Genomic DNA, 16,823 nt, shown 5'->3' with positions numbered 1-16,823 from the left:
CCAGAGCTGGGCTCTGCCAGGTGACTGCAACAAAGGACAAAGGGGTCAAGGACCTGAGTACATATGCCAGGGTGTGAGTTTAACAATAAGCCATAATATCCAAACAGGGCAAGGGAACAAGTAAGGATGTGAGGTGTGTGGACAGCAGAAAGATGGTAAAAAACAACAATTGATTGAAGATCCCAGTGGTATCAAAAATTGAGGAAGTGGGGTGGAAAGACAGGCAATGTTGATCATAGCTTGAAATCAAGATTATAGGAGTGGAACTGTTTGGTAATGACAAAGTTTGGGGTATGTCTACCCAGAGAATGATTGTTGATATTGGGTAGAAAAACATGATCTCTGGAAGAGAAGTCCAGGAGGCTAGCATATTGTAAAGGTCATTTAATCCAATGTGAAATGACAAAAACTATGCCAGAATAGCACTGGAGGCAGTGAGAGTGAGCCAGTGATAAAGTCTTCAAGACATGACGGGGGAAGTGGTCTTGGGAGTCTGTAGGCTGATAGCATGAGGAAGGGAGAGGGATAATGATCTAGACGTATCAATAAGGAGCAAAGGGAACATTCCTCTTCCTCCAGTTGCCAGTGCTGTGCACAGGCTGGAACATGAGATATCCCACATTTCCAGCACCGCCTAGGTTGCCTGAGCGGGGACCTGGGTCTTGGGTGAGAAGTCTCTTCTTGGTCTGCACTTTGGAATAGTATGTTGGAGGCATTCAGAAACCTGTGCTTGGCTATCAGGCTGTGATTTCTTAAACTATAGATGCTCTATCATTATGTAAATCATCGGCAACTTTTGTAATTCCACTGTTTAGCCCTGTTTGGACCTACTAGTCTGTAGCTTTTTTGTTCGTTTTTTCAGTTTTTTATATGGAATGGGTGGAAAGGGAAAGAATTTACAGCTAATTTAATTCTTCTTAGATTTTCCTAGAATATTTCAGAAACGTCCAGATAGCAGTTCTGTCCTGGAACAAGCTCTCTCTCAAATAAGGAGACCCAGGATACCTGGGGCTCCCTGGCAGACACGCTCCCTTTAGGACCTGCTCTGATTTCCAGGGATTGCTATGTTGCCAAGGTCTGGAGCCGCTGGATGTGATTGGGACTGGCCCACGGTTGCTTTAGGCCACCACTTTGCTTGCTATAAATTCCATCACAGGGACGCCACTGAAATGACACCCTTTCTCCAGGTGAAGATGCTATTCTACGCCTGACACTCGTAGCTTCTAGAGTTAGTTCCTCAGCATGGGTAGCTTTGATTTCTCAGAGTGCTCCCACATCAGTTGGCAAGAGGGAAAAGAGCATTGGAGTAAGTGATGATGCATAGCTTCTTTGTGGTTGGTAAACAATTCTGGAAGTCATTTCCAAAAGAGGCATTCCAAAAACGTTTTGAGCAATCATTTGAATAAGACATAGAATCCCACGGTAACTTCTTTAAGGGACAGCTCTCATTTGTGTAAATAAATTCTGGTGTTTTTTTTAAAAAAAAAATCAGTTCCATTGCTTTCTACTCAGTTTTCTCTTTCTTTCTTTCTTTCTTTCTTTCTTTCTTTCTTTCTTTCTTTCTTTCTTTCTTTCTTTCTTTCTTTCTTTCTTTCTTTCTTTCTTTCTTTCTTTCTTTCTTTCTTTCTTTCTTTCTTTCTTTCTTTCTTTCTTTCTTTCTTTCTTTCGAGACAAGATCTCACTCTGTTGCCCAGGCTAGAGTGCAATGGCATCATCATAGCTCACTGCAACCTCAAACTCCTGGGCTCAAGCAATCCTCATGCTTCAGCCTCCTGAGTAGCTCAGACTACAGGCACATGCCACCATGCCCAGCTCTTTCTTCTATTTTTTGGAGAGTTGGGCTCTTGCTCTTGCTCAGCCTGGTCTTGAACTCCTGGCTTCAAGCAATCCTCCCACCTCAGCCTCCCAAAGTGCTAGGATTATAAGCATTAAGCTACCGTGCCAGCCTCTACTCAGTTTTCAATCCTTAATTCTTTAAAATTTCTTAACTGACCAAAGGAAAAAGCCTTGCCTTAATGGCAGTTGCTCTTCACCATTATGAGATAATAGGGTGTGTGGCTGAGATAGTGGAATTAGGATTAAACTCATCATTGTCTGCCTTCTAATTTAGCCAACATTCAATTCAACTATTTGAGGTTTTCTTTTCACATGCCAAAGCAGAAATGTAATGAGAAATTAAATGATAAACTATTCATTGCTAAAAAGGCCAGCATTTTAAATGTTTGCATATTGTGCTTTACCTCTAGGTGCAGGGTACTAATGAGATTGCAGGTTGCTAATGAGATGGCAAGTCAAGAAAACAGAAGTCTTTTTGAGAAAACCTTAACTTGATCTCCAGTACCTATGTTTGCCATGGGGAGATTTTCAATGAAAAATATAAAAAGAAGAGAAAACAGAATGCTCCTTAAAGTATGTTCTGTGTCTTGTTTATCAAATGGTCTGACACAGGCGTGTAAGCCTATGCAATGCCTTGGCTCCTATGGGAAAATCCCATTGGTTGATACCTTTTTCAAAAACCTAAACTTCTGTGAGGATATGTTAAGGATGGCTCTTCCCCAGTTCTCTTTGCCCAAACAGCATGCATTTATAGGAAAAGCTGTCATGGATGTGCTTGGAATAAGTCTGAAATAACTGTGCCCACATGGACAGAAACTTTGTAATGATCTCATTAGTACCCACACAAACCCGCTACTAACCAGTCATCACAGCTTACAACACATAACTAGAAAAGCTATGAGGGAGAGGGGTAACATGGAAGAGTTATCTCAATTCAACTCCTCCCCTTCTCCATGCTTTCATATCCTAATGTGGGAGGGTGAGGAGGAAAAGCTGTTAGCTCTGCAGAGAATTTGAGCAGGAGATGTGACCCAGTTGAAGAAGGAAATCTGAACAGAAATTTCCCTACCCCTGGACCACTGCTGCCCATCTACAGGGGTATTGGCACCACACAAAGGGCTGCCTGCACATGACATCTCACTTAACATGTTCCATCTTTAGGTGAGTCTTCTCCTTCACCACACTCTAAGATGATTGATCAATATACCCAGCAATATGCAAAATGTCGTCTATAATGAAAGTATTAACATTGAGTCTCTGATCTCAATATGTTACATTTTAGTTGGGGAGACAAAACTTAAACTGATTAAACATAGTCAGTCCCTCACAATCCAGCAGAAATGGTTTTGCTTTGTAGGACACACTAGCTCAGGAAATTTGTCTGTCGTGGAGGGGTTTTTAACTGAATGGAGTTAAATATCCAATCTTTTTGTTCTCCTTTGCTTTACGCTTTTCAAACATTCAGTCAACAAATATTTATTTAATGCTGCCTGTCATGAGCAAGGCACTGTATTGGGCACAGGAAAAAATATGGTAAACATGATAACATTCCAAGGATATTAATATTAATCAGTAACTGCCCCTCCCAAATAAACCATGCTTCAATGGGGAGCATTCTAAAGAAATGATTTTTTAAAAAAACTTTGCTATTATCTTTCCTTTCCCCTCCTGGTGTGACTTTTCAATCCCAGTATAAAAGTATACTGATTGAAAAGTACGGGGTTGAAAAGTACTTTTCAATCCCAGTATAAAAGTATATTTATACTTTCAGTATAAATACTGAAAGTATTTTGGAGGAGTGATATACAAAAAAATATAAGCTTGTGGTATAAGAGAATAAATGGACTTAGCGTTCTCCTCTAACCCTAGAAACATGAGGATCTGCCTGCTCTGGGGGTTCCCGTTGGTTGGGAAGCCCTCAGCTGGTCTTCAGCAGCAATGATGACATAAAGGAAAATTACATTCTGATGCAGAATTCGGTCCCTTCATCTTTCTCCTTTCTCTGCAGCATGATGCTAGGGGCCCATAGGGGATCTAATATCAAAAGGAAGAGGGTAATACCACTACATGGAGAGAAAAAAAAATAATTACCAAATTTCCTGAATAGTAAACAGCTTTAAAAAAAGAAGGAAAAGCTGAACCCTTTGATAGCTTGGCCCTTGGTCTGCCCGTGAATGCCTTAAGGATTATATCATCAGACTGACTCCAGCAGCCCGTGCTATTGTTTCAGAAAGAGGAAACTAGGAAGAAGAGGGGGGAAAAAAAGAAGAAAAGGGGATGGGTGGGAGCGTGTCTGCTTCTTGGGGAGGAGAGAGTTTGATTTTGAAAGCGCAGTTATCAAATGTTAATGGCAGTAAAACTAGAAAGACAAATTGAACAAACTCTCAGCGTCTGTGGGCAGGAGGTTTCTCGGGGCCATTTCTCCTTTTCTTGGTGGATTAACATAAACGTTTGGATTCAATAACTTTTCCACCACAGATGACATTAGCTCCAGAGAGAGAAAGTGATCTAAGATTGCCCAGAAATGTTATTGCTGAAAACCATCACCTGGGGGCAGTCTTGTGACTGTTAAATTTCCTCTGCCTCACTCTGGTATAGATTTTACTACTCCTCCCACCCTCCACCCCCCAATGTGTTCCGTTTCTTTATCTGAGGTTGAGAGGTGAGAAAAACGGGCAATGGGAAAGGAGGCTTAGGAGCTAAGCCTTGCACCCTCCTCGGTCAGCCAGGAGGCGATACCACGTGAATGCGCAGGAGGTTGTTGGTCACAGAAGTCTGGGCCTTGCGAAATGGAGAGCCTCCGAAGCTGAGGCGGCGGCGGGTGGGGCTGTCGATACTAACGGGCCCTGGCGACCTCCGCGCCTGACGAAGAGATACAGAGGCTGGGGGTCCCGGGTCCTGGGAACTTAAGGAGCCCTCCCATCCTGGACCACGGCGCACCCACGCGCCCGGCTAGCCCCTCCTGTTCGAGACCCCTGGCTCTCGCTCAGGACCCTGCGGGGCCTTGCAGCCGAAGGAGAGAGGGGCGTGGACGCTCACTCGTGGGTCCTCACGAGGCCGCTCATTCGAGCCGAGGAAACGAGGCCCCGGCTCCCAGGCCAGCTGGGAGTCTAGCCGCGGCCACAGTTGGAATGCTCTTGTGCACAACCGAATGCACTCCTTGGTTCGCTCGGGCGCGTTTCCCGGCCCGAATCTGGGCATCCCGACCCTCAGGACGCAGAGCCGGCCCAGCACGCCCGCCTCCTGCCCGGGCCTGGCCCGGCCGCCGGGCTGGGAGGCTCCTGCGGGCCTGGTGGGATCCCGGCTCCCCTAGCGCACCCTGCGCCGTCAGGGCCACTGGCTATCTGGACTTCTCGTGCTGTTTCCGATTCAGAGGGGTTAATAATGTCTTAGCGTGGAGAGCCCCTAAGACCCTCACGTGGCAGAGTATAAGCTGTGCGAGGGAAGCAGTGGCCTTTCCCTGGGCGGTGCGTGGGGCGGGGACGGTTATGCCTCTCGGTATACATGTGTGTTGGGGCAGCCCCAGAACCGGCTGAGCGCGAGTGAAGTCAGGCACGTGAGCTAGAAAGCGCAAAATAAAACCTGAGAACGCTGAGACCAAACAAAGCCAGATCCTCCCTCCACAAAACAGCGGTGGAGATTCGGTCCTGCGCCTGAGTTTACGAGGGAAGGCTTCCTCTTCCCGCCCCCCACCGGCCCCGCAGGTCCACCCTGTAAACGAAGGGGGCACCCTCGAAAGTCAGGAAAGGGAAGCTTCCTGAGGGAGGAAATGTCAGGCAGAGAACTCAGAGCATTTGTAAGGGCTTGGCCTTGGCCTTAACCACGACCGGGTCCTGGAGGCCTGCTTGGGCTCAGCCTCCCACGTGCAGCCGGCGCGTCCTGTTCCTCCAGCAGTTGTGCCCTGCCCTGTAGGCTCTTACAGGAAAGAAGGGCATGGGAATCTCTTTTCGCAATCTGAAAAAAACGTCTAAGCTCAAAATTGCCATTCCCCTCCTCCCCAAAAGACGGAGAAGAGGGCAATATACCTGGGTTAGTGTGGACGAGGAGACTTGGCCCTTCTTTGTCTCCAAGCCTCTAGGAATGAGGCGAGGGCTCCTTTCTGCCCCCTCGCCGGCTGCCAAACCCGCCCTCGAGGCCGGCTCACCTGGGGAAGTAGCGCGGCCAGGCTAGAGAGGGACAAGCCCCAGTTCGGAAACCTCGCGACGGCTCACGGGGCGCCGGGGCGCTGGTCGCGCAAGGCCCTTGCGGGGCCCGGAGCGTGTGCAATCGCGGGAAGCGTCGGGTCCGAAGTCGGCCACGCACCGAGCGGCGCGTTTGGGCGCGGAGCAGGCTTTCTAGAGGGCCCCGGCCGAGAGCCGGCCCCGCCGCGCCCCGCGCCGCGGCTGCCCGCCTGGGACAAAGGCAGGCACGGCAGCCGGGTCTGCGTCTCAGTATCGCAGACGCGGGGAGCAGTGCGCGACGTCCTCCGCTTCGCTCGCTGCGGACGAGCCTGACACCGAGGCTCTGCGCTTCTCCGAGAGCGGCAGGAAGCGCAGAGCTGCAGCGAAGTGTGTTTGGTTGGCACCGCCCGCTTCCTGCGCTGCCGCGGCGGACGGCCGGCCTCCTTTGCCGCCTAGCTCCGGGCGCCGACAGCCTCCCTGCCTCCCCACGGAGGCAGCAAAGGAGCCTGCTGCTGAGCTCGGGTGGGGGAGGGAAGCTCCTGGCCAGGGCTCTTCCTGAGTCGTAGCGGCAGGCTTAGGTAATTTAGCTTTCCGACGCCGCAGAGGTACGAGCAGGTCTCATCTGTACAGGTGCAGTGGAAATGATCGTAGGCGTTTAAGATTGAGGCTACATCCTCAAAGGCTAGATGGAAAAATAAGAGCGATGTTCAGAAAAGAAAAACCCGATTGCTCCCTAATTTAAGGTGAAAATGAAAAAGCTTCCGGCTTGATAGAGCTGGAAGGTTTTATCTGATGTACTTCACTAGTAGCTAAGACGACCATTAGGGAGGTCGTGTGCAGTTTACAATGACTTCTTAATGGGTAAAAAGAAAAGTCTCCGGTTCACAGTGCCCTCTCCTCGCTGCCTTCGCATTAGGAGAATTGAATCTATCTCGGCCACGGCAGAGGGGTGTGCTTGAACACAGCTGCATCTGAACCGGTTCGGGCGGCATTCAACCCCCACTCTCAACTTTATCCCTGATCCCTCCGGTGGCATTATTTTCCACTGCAGCTTGTGGCTGGCATTTCTATTACTTGGGTCGTTCTATCTTCCTCTCCACTCCTTTGTCCCACACACCCTCACCAATTAGACCGAAAAATGCACTTACTGACTGAAGGTATTGGTACCTGTTTTTGCTTGGCCTGGATTCAAAGTCGGGGACATGTTTCCACCTGCAGGTGCCTATGCCAAGGCTGCTGAACACTATCCACTAGCTCTGGTAGGCCGGTCTGAGCAATGGATAGATGGGAGCGTCGAGATGTTACCGACTATTAGATGAAGCCACGGGCAACTGGTTTATTTGCTACTACCAGGCCAGCATGGTGTCTGCTGGTCTGATTGCCTATAGCAGATAAGTTGGTAAAGGCATGTGAAAATGACAGTTAAACAAAGCTAAATGACTAGTTAAAGGATACAAAATTTCAGTTAGGTAGGAGGAATCAGTTCAAGAGATCCATTGTAGAGCGTTGTGACTATAGATAACAACAATGTATTATATTTTTGAAAATTGCTAAAAATAAATTTTAAGTTCTTGCCACAAAAGGTAATTCATATGTTAATTAGCCAATTTAGCCACTGTACAATGTATACAAACCTCAAAACAACATATACAAGATAAATATTTACAGTTTTTAATTTGTCAATGAAATAATTTTTTAAAAAGCCAAGGGATATTTTGAAGCTACTCATGGAGTTTCTGAATTTGGGAAGCAGGAAAAACTAAATCCACCCTCACCCCATTCTGCTTTTTTTTCTAGGCATGATTATATTCCATGTAAGTACATTTGTATAGTCATGTGTATTTGTGTATGCATTTGCCTGTGTGTGCATGTATACAGGTGAAGTGTATACTTATAGAAATTGTCCTCCATCTCTCCTTAATGCCATTTGCATTGAAAAAAAAAATTTGTTGGTTGCAGGGTTTGTTATTCCCAAACTCCTTAGAACACTTCTGGAAGAGGAACAGACTTTGGGAATGGAAAGCATTGTTTTAAAAGGATTTACATACTCTGCTTCTCAGCATTACCCCCAAAGGTAGTAAGGACTGGAAGTTGGAGGTCAAGGCTCTTCCTCCCCACCTTCCACAACTGCACAGGAGGAAAAGTGTGAACTCCTAGGGCACCAGCAGACCCTGTTACCACCTCTGGCAAAGATCCAGAGTGTGAGCCCCATCACTCTGAGAGTTCGCAGTGTCACACACACCTGCCAGGAAGCCAAATTGGAGTTTGTTGGTTGAATCTGTACTCAGATACACACACATGCCTACACCTATTTACAGAGAGGAGCCCTGTTTGTGGTAGATATTCAGTGATTATTGAGTGAATGAATGAACTTATGTGCATATCTATTCTGTTCAAGGTAAAGTTTTTTTGAAAAACTAAATAAGCTTGTATATGCACATATAATAAATATGTGACAAAGAATTGTGTACTTAGACTATAGGAGGATTTTTATATCTGTTCTCTTTTGTCTTCCAGTTCTCTTAAGCTACCCCCTCCCCCACGGCCCTGCCAGGGGCTCAGGTCTTTGCAACCAGTTGGTAAATGTATCCGACCCTCACCAAAGCCTGTCAGTCAGCCAGTAGAAGCAAATGCATTGCTTTGGTTAGGTCCTTCCTTTCCTCACAGATCGCACTCATGTTTCTATAAAGGTTCTTCAGCTGATTTCATACTGCACACCCCCACGTTCCTTTACACTCTCTCTAGGAGGTATGCTGATTGGGTTTCAGAGGCCTGCAGACGGGCAGGTCGTCCTTGTTAGCCCACCCCGGCCTCCGTCAGCATTTTCACAGAGTGGTTAAAGTTCTCAGGAAAGCTTTAGGGTCTTAATTTTGGAGAGGACTGCCACTTCCAGGAAGGATGGAGCCACTGTTGTCCATGCGAGTTGAGACTAGTCTCATAGTCCGAGTTTTAGAAAAAGCATGTATTTAATCACAATAGTGTGTGACTTCAGAAATTACAAACCTGTCACCTCAGAACCTTAGAGCTTAGTGGATCTCACTCTTGCCATCCAGTGGATCCCAAGTCCTCATCCCTCTGACGCAATTGGGGGATCCCCTTCTGTACCCCAGCCAGGTCTGCTGCCACCTACAGGATGCTGATACCCTTCTTCCCACCTTTCCAGAGCGTTTCTGAGGGATAGCAGGCAGGAAGAAGCAGCCAACTAGTGTCTTCCCCATCCCCCATGGGGTGCATGGGAGGGAAGGAACTAATTTCTGCTCTCTCAGAGCAGAATCAGTCTTCTGCAGCCTGAAGACCCAGGAAAACAGGCTAAAGACTCTTCTCTTTCCCCTTCGCCTCTGCTCTCCCTTTCCTTATCTGCCATCTTGCCTCTCATACTTCTCCAAAATTTGGGAATACCAGAGGTCCATGAAGGAAGTCACCTCTAAATTAGGTTTTATCCCCAGAGCAGCTGCCTGCTTAATCAGGAGCTTGGCAGGGGCAGAGAAAGAGTATTTTTAAAGTTTCTCTTAAAGCCCAAACTTCCAGAGAAACAGTGGCAGCTATTGGGGCAACATGGGAAGTTTCAGACTCCAGCCCCTCAGGAGGGACAACATCCCTTCTTTAAATGAGATGGAACAATGGTCAGGATTTAGTAGAGTGGAGGAGGAGAGGTCAGGCAGCGGAGGGGAGTCTAACCTGTTTCTAACTCTGCTCCAGAAATATCAACCTGTGTTTTTGCCTGTGGAGCAGCTCTGTGGTGAGTACTTTCTGTCACCCCCAGTACACTCCCTGTTAGCCCCCAGGAAGCTGTATATGAGGGTCCACACAGGAAACAGGCTAGACCCAGAGTGCAGTTCTCCCAGTGAGACCTCTGATTTCGAGCAGTAAACTTGTGAGCCTCAGTTTCCTCACCTACCTGCCCCGCCCACATCAGAGGCTAAGGCCCAGAGGGGCTTTACAATTTGCTAGCGCTTTACTGTTTATAAAGAATGGGAGTGGTGACAACCCGAAGGCGTCTAATGCAGGGACCTCCACAGCCTGCAGCCTGCTGCCTTCTTGATGTTCTCCGGGGGCTACTTTCCGACTCGCCTTTTAAAAAACGAAACCAAACCCCAAATCAACAGTGTTGAATCAGCTGCTCACTGTACCTGGCCCGCCCCGATGTGATCTACAGCCACGATCGCTAACGGTCACCTGGGGACAAATTAAGGAATTGAAAATGCTGAGCTTGAGAAGTAGAATTCCTTACACTATTCGGGGTCGTTAATCACCCGGCAGAAACAGCAAGCAGGAAAAGTAGCTGGAGGGATGGAAAGACAGTGTAGGTCTGTGCACTGGTGTTAGCCTGGCTCAGGTGGTGAAATTCAAATGTAGATGTGCACATGTGTGAGATGTCCCCTGAATGGGTGCCCGCGCTGACAGGTCCCAAGAAACATTAGGCTGCCCCATTACTCCAATTTTACAAATGAGGAATGTGGTCTAGGTAATTGAGAGACTCATGCAAGTTTAACTCCACCTCAGTGGCCCAGTGAGTCAGGTCCACACCCACAGGCGGCTGTTTCCTGAGAGCAGGCAGCCAGTTTCTCACCAAGATGGGGAGAAAAATAAAAGAGAGTCCCTGATCCTCCCGGGAATCCACTCCAAAGGGGCTACAGAGAGTTGCATAACCAGGAAAAGTGGGATGCGTGAGATTTGCAGAGATAGGAAAGCAAATCTCTCTGTCCCTCCCTCTCTCTCTTTCTCTGATTTCAAGAAGGGGGAAGCTTCACCACAGGCCACCCTGTTGGTTAGGGGATCGTGAAAAATTCAACTTCCTTATAATGCCAGGAAACCTGGCACTTTGGGTAGTCGCCTGGCAAGGGTCTTCCAAGTCAGATGTGCTGGCTGCAGGAGTCCGCTGCTGCCTCACTCCGGCCCCCTGCCCATTCGGAACCCAAGAGTCCAGGCCTGAACCCGGCTCCTCGCGGGGCGTCTCAGCGTCAGGTGCTCTGCTTCCTGACCGCGGCGCTGGGAGGCACTAAGTCGCTGCGATCTTCCCTCCTCGAGGTGCCGCGACGGTGGAGAGTTTCTGGTCACACTTCCTGGCAGGTAGGCAGGCTCCAGGGCACAGGGTTGCACCAAAGCCTGCCCTGGCCCACTCTTCTCAGCCCTATAATTGTAGGGACAATTTATTTAGTGAAGCTCCTCAGACAATGGAAAGTTCCAAAGTTTCCTGGACGTTGTGTTCAGGAGGCGGGGCTGGGACTCGCTGACGGCAGTTTCCCCAGCCCTGTTCCCCTCTCCCCTGCCCCCTCAGCCACCGGGCAGCAGCAGGAGGCAGCCTGCCTTCTCCTGCCCCTCAGCCGGATGACCCGCAGCTGACGCACCAGCCACCTCTGCACCTGCCTGGCTGAGGTGAGATGCCCGGCGCGTCCGCGGTGAGGGCAGTGCGCACAGCCCCGCACGGAGCTGCTGGGCGGCTCCGGGGTCGATGACCTCGAATGACGAATGAAGGGCGGGAGAAGGGAGTGTGAGGAGGGCAGAATCACCCATGGAGGTGTGGGAGGACAAGAATTTTTAGGTGACCTGGGTGAAGGTTCTAGCTTTGCCGCTCAGGAATCTGGGACAGTCAACGAAGTTGTAGGGAGCGTGGTTTCCTTATCTAGACATGAGAATAATAACACCCTGCTGCCCGCTTCCTGCCAAGAGGGTGACAGCTCTCTGGTTGGAGGTGCAGTCTGGTGAGCGGCTGTGGAAACGCTGAACCCAGGGCAGAAAAAAGCGGGCGCTCTCCTCAGCTGTTAATCCACCGTGCTTTAGTAGAAAAATCTGAAATTTGAAACAGAAATGGCCAAGCAGGGACAATTCAGATCAAGTGCAATCGGGCTGACATTGCGCACTTGGTCTTTCTAGGAAAGACCGCCGCGCTTTGGGAGAAGCCGAGTCCTGCGGCTTGCCCCTGGTCGGGCATAAAGGGAAGAGGGAGCTCGGTGGAGACGTGGCGGGCCCCCTGCGCGCCTTGATCCAGAGGCAGGTTCCCCGGAATACCAGAGAAACAGCACTCACGTCCGCCGCTTGGCTCCAAAATAATCTCCCGAGGAAAGCCTGGAGGCGGCCAGCCCCGCCCGGGGAACCAGCCCACCCTCAATTCAGTTTCTTCCGCTGCAAAACCTCCCAAGCCCTGCGAACTCGCTGCGCATCTCTCGCGGCTTCCGACCCCTCCACTTGGCCGGCTCCTTCCTACTCGCTCCTCGATTAAGGAGGGCGCATGGAAAACGTCTTCCAGGCCTGCGTAAGGGCTGGGTCACACAGAGACAAGCCCACCATCAAGAAGAGCCCCGCTAACCTCTGCCTGGAAAACCGGGCATTGACCCGGGTTCCCCGAATAATCCGAATCCTAACTTAGTTCTCCCCAGTCCTTACAGCGGGACAGCCAGCCTGAGCCCAGGCAAAACTGATAAGGAGCCTCCAGCAGTTAGATGAGTAGGGACACGTTGACTTTGTGGCTTCTCGGGGTTTATTCTGATATTTGGTGACTTGACAGTCTGGGATCAAGCCCCCACACTAGTCTCTCCCTCTACACGCCCCCACCTCAGCGGGCCCTCGATGAGTTACACAGGGCTCGAGTCCGGTGGGGGCGCGCAGAGCTGCCCAAGGCTAGGTTTCTCCGCGCTCACAGAAGCTACACCCTTCCCCGCTGCGCACCCTGTGAAGTTGGGGAGGAAGAGAATTGAAAATACAATGGCCAAAATTCACTATTGAGAACGCTTTGAAGTTGGGCAACTACGACTGGGCCACTCTCCCCCTCTTTCTCATCTCCCCACTACTCCAGATGCACCAGAAATCGGCACTTTGATCTTACAAAGCAGCGATTTATATTTAATTTTTTTTCCCTGCAAAAAAATAATTGGACCGAGGAGAAGATAAAGTAACTCCGCGGGCACGGGGCTGGGAATCGGCTTTCTAGGCCGGGCAGGAGCACGGCCGGGGCACCAGGCACATCTGTTCGCCGGGTCTGCAGCGCATTCCTCTTCGCCAGGGTTTTCTTTTCTTCTTCTTTCTTATTTCTTCTTCCTCCCTTCCCCTGGCTGACCAGTTGGCCTGATGCACCCCAGGCAGGAAGCTAGGCTTTGTCTTTGACTAAGAGATGCTGGGAGGCAAGGTGTAGGGAGCCGGATGCAAGAGGAAGAGCTAAAGCAGTGGCTCCAGTGCGGAGAAGTGAATTGGGAGCGAGGGGAGAAGGAACTCAGAGAGAAAAACACGTCCTGTCTTACAGAGAACTTGAAGCCGTCCACCCTCTTTCCCAAGGGTGGAGGGGTGGGACGGCAGCAGCCTGGGGGGCGGGGGAGGGCCAATATCAGCCAGTTATCTGTCTTCCCCGGGGATTTAATCAAAGAAGTCCGACATGCAAGCTTCCCCAGTACTTTGACTAATAATAATAATCTCAAATTGGATTAAGATTCAGGAAAGTATTAAACTATGGGAAGGCACCAAACACCTCTGGCTTCCCACCAACTCCTCCCACCCTCACTTCCAGCCCAAGGTCAGTCCCTCCCTCCTCTGCCTAGGCCAGCTGGGCCAAACTTCACTGCTCTAGGGCCTGCTTCCATGTCTCCCACTCTCTAGTGCCCTCAGCCCCTTAGCCCTTTCTCCCCATAATTGTATTCTTTCTGTAACTGGGACCTTTCTTTCCTCTCTTGCTGTGTGGGGGACTCTGTATGAAACATATCAGTGGTTTGAGGAAGGGGTGTGGAGGACCCACCTCTACCTGCCCATGAATCTGCACACTGGCCCCTGCAGGCTACCTGGGTCTTCTCTGGAGTCTGCTTTGTGCTAAAAACTCTTAGTAGAGGGCTTCAAACCCCAGGCAGTAGGCCACCCTGGTTCTGCTGCACAGGACTTAATGGGCTTACACAGAAGACACATTCCAGGACCCCTAGTCCTCTGCTCTTACCCCAAATCTTGATAGTTCAGAGCTGCTTAGGGGAAATGGGGTGAGGGGCACCTATTTTTGCGCCAGGCCAGGGGCCTCAGTAATTCTGAGGCAGTCCTGGCCTCTTTCCTTCTATATTTCTTTCCCTGGCCTCTTTCCTTCTATTTTTCTTTCCATTTGTTTCCTTTTATCTTCTCTCATGTTTCCCTGGCTTTTGCAGTCTTGAGCCTCACTCAGACCTAAAAGGCCACAGTCCATGCTCCTCATCTCCAAGGTGGCTGCTAGGGTGACCTGCCCACCTGCATCTAGATAGAGCCTGCAGAGGGTGCTATGGGAAATTGGGAAGAAAACAGGAGCTGCTCTTGGAGTGTTAGTGCTGTCAGGGTCTCCTGGGGTCCCCATGCCCAGGTGAAGGATGCTATTGGTCCTCCCTGCCTGTGCCTTTCTTCTCCTTTGCCCATCTAACACTCCCATTCACTCACCTCCCTCCCCATAGTCTTACCCACAAGATGCATGCTAGCTGGACTTCTAGATACACGTAAAAATTTAGAAAAAAATAGTTGGAAAAATAACAAGCGGGAATCCCAGGCTGGTAGAAGAGCTGGCGCAGTCAGCTGGTTGGGTGAAAAAAATGCACCTGTAGCACAGGGCGAAGCTTCCCGGTGGGGCGGATACCTGGGCAGTTACTCGTGAGGAAGCCAGGGAGACCAGGGGGTTTGAGGAGCAGCAGGGAGCTGACGCCTGGGGCAACAGCCCCACTGAGGATACCGAGCAACACCGCATTACCTCCCAGGAGTTTTAATGCAGCGTTTTCCTAAGGCAAGTCGGCGAGTGAGATTAGATTTGCCATTAAGGGGAGAGAAAAAGTAACTCAAGATGAGAGGCTGCCAATATTCCACTGAGAAACCGAAAATAAGGAAAAAGGGAAAATAAGGGGGGGGGGAGACTTCTTGACTTTCACCCTGTTCCCTCTCCTTCTGGATCCCACAAGAGCAGCCCACTGGGGCCTGGACCCGGCCTGGGGGTGCGGGTCCCAGGGACTGGGTTCCTTTCCCCCACAGCTTCCTTCTTCTTTCGTGCCCCCAGGCTCGGGCTCCCCAGGCCGGCCTTTACTGGGGGTCGGGCCTGGCCGGGGCGGGGGAGAGCTAGGTCTGCGGCCTCTGCCAGGGGAGGAGGCTGCAGCCGCCCGGTCGCCAAAACAAGACCAAACTCCGTCCCCCAAACCGGAGCCGCCTCAGAGCCAGGAGACCGCGCGGGACTTTTGGGCACCGCTGCCGACGTGCGCCCTAGAGGGGTGAGGACTCCCACGGGGAGTCTGTACCTCTCACCCAGTCGCGTTTCCCGGAGCCTGTGTGTGGCTTCACGGGGGCCCTCCTTGGGCTCCCCTGTCAGGCCAAATTAAGCCAGCTTTCTCTTCCTAGTGGAGGTTTTTCTTCGGAGGTTCAGAGTTCTGCCCTCTTCCGTTTGGCCCCAAGGACCTGAGGGTCCACTCCCCCGCGACCACTCTGTTTTCTGAGGCCGCAGCTACTCTGGGAAATAAACCTGCAAGTGCTGGGAGCATGGAGACCCATTCTTCATTTGCGTCTCAAGGACCCCCCCCCCCAGTGAAACCCCAGGAGTGTGTGTGTGTGTGTGTGTGTGTGTGTGTGTGTGTGTGTGTGTGTTGGGGGAGGCCCGGGAGCGGGACTCGGCTTGAAAACACTGAGGGCCCTTCGCAGGCCGCAGCGTCCCGCCAGTGGCGACGGAGTTGCGGGGATGGTGGCCCCGCAGTGCTAACACCCCCGGTCCTCAAGCAAGCCGGTCTGATGGCAGAGACGGTTTGCTCGGCACTGGCTACCGGCCACCACCGGGCGGACAGATTCCACTCAGGACGAGCAGGTGCTTCGAGCTGAGCTGGGTGCTCGCTCGGAAGACTCCGTGTTGCCTCCGACTCTCTCGCTTGCCATCCTACAGGTGTGTGCGGGACCGCAGCCCCGAGAGTATTGGTGGGTGGGGCTGGAGCTCCGGAAGCCTGCAGGGAATAGGTGGCTTTGGGACTGAGCCAAAAAAGGGTCAGAGCCTTGGAAAGCAGACGCTTCTCAGACGCTTCTGGAGTGAAGCAACCCAGGCCCACTGGGGCCCGGCCCCACGAAGCAGGCCCAGGTCCGGCCTGAGGTGGGCAACAGGATCCTAGTTGGCTGAGCCCAGGAGGGGTAACTGCCTGGAGCTTCCCTTCTCCGATTAACCCCTGTGGCTCCTGCCGTGACCGCTGTTCTGCTGGGCACTTGTCCAGGCCACGCCTTGAGTAAAGTCGGGATGAGAACCCCTGCCACATTATCCCTTTGCTTGCAAGGATGCTGGGCTCGAGGTGGGAAGACCTCCCTCCTGTGTGGATTTTAGATCTGGGCAGGCTTTTTTTAGGCCTGTATAAGACAATTTCATGAGTGCTCCCATCTTCACCCCAGTCACTTGGCAGCCAGAGAGAACCCACATGCGCAAAGTTACATTGTTAGGTACCTGTGCAGGGAAAGAGCCTGGGGGTATATGAGTTAAGAATTCTGGCTCTAGAGCCAGACTACCTGCCCTAAAGGCTGTGAGACCTTTGCCAAGTTGCATAATTCCTCCACACTTCGGTTTTCTCATTTCTTCTGTGTAAAATGGGGCAAGTAATTCTAGTTCTTGGCTCATGGAACTTGTAGTGGGTGGAGTGAGTTAGTCCCTTGTAAAGCATTCAGCACAGGGCCAAGTACAGAGTAAAAAGCTCAATAAATATTAACTCTTCATGATTGGAGCAGACCAGAAAGAGAGAAGACACAGAATGAGACCTGGTGGCAAGAGAGAAAGGGTGTGAAAATAAACACTTATCTTTTCTCTCTCTCCTTTTCCTGGAAGGAAGGGCCTCTGGATAGCATTGCCTTCTGCTGTTTTCTGAGCTGGGTCAAAGTCCTCATTTT

General features: G+C 50.7%; 1 long non-coding RNA gene across 1 annotated transcript; it reads left to right on the top strand.

Annotated features, from left to right (window-relative positions):
- Positions 1-11,270: 11,270 nt before the first annotated feature.
- LOC142876887 (uncharacterized) lies at positions 11,271-12,864 on the top strand. Its single transcript, XR_012923739.1, has 2 exons — positions 11,271-11,372; positions 11,871-12,864. It is a non-coding gene; the product is annotated as an uncharacterized LOC142876887 (long non-coding RNA).
- Positions 12,865-16,823: the final 3,959 nt, after the last annotated feature.

This window comes from Microcebus murinus, chromosome 2 (assembly GCF_040939455.1).
Source record: "Microcebus murinus isolate Inina chromosome 2, M.murinus_Inina_mat1.0, whole genome shotgun sequence".
In the NCBI taxonomy this organism is placed as follows: Eukaryota; Metazoa; Chordata; class Mammalia; order Primates; family Cheirogaleidae; genus Microcebus; species Microcebus murinus.
The sequence above is the reverse complement of the archived record's forward strand: the minus strand, read 5'-3'. Positions and strand labels throughout refer to the sequence as shown.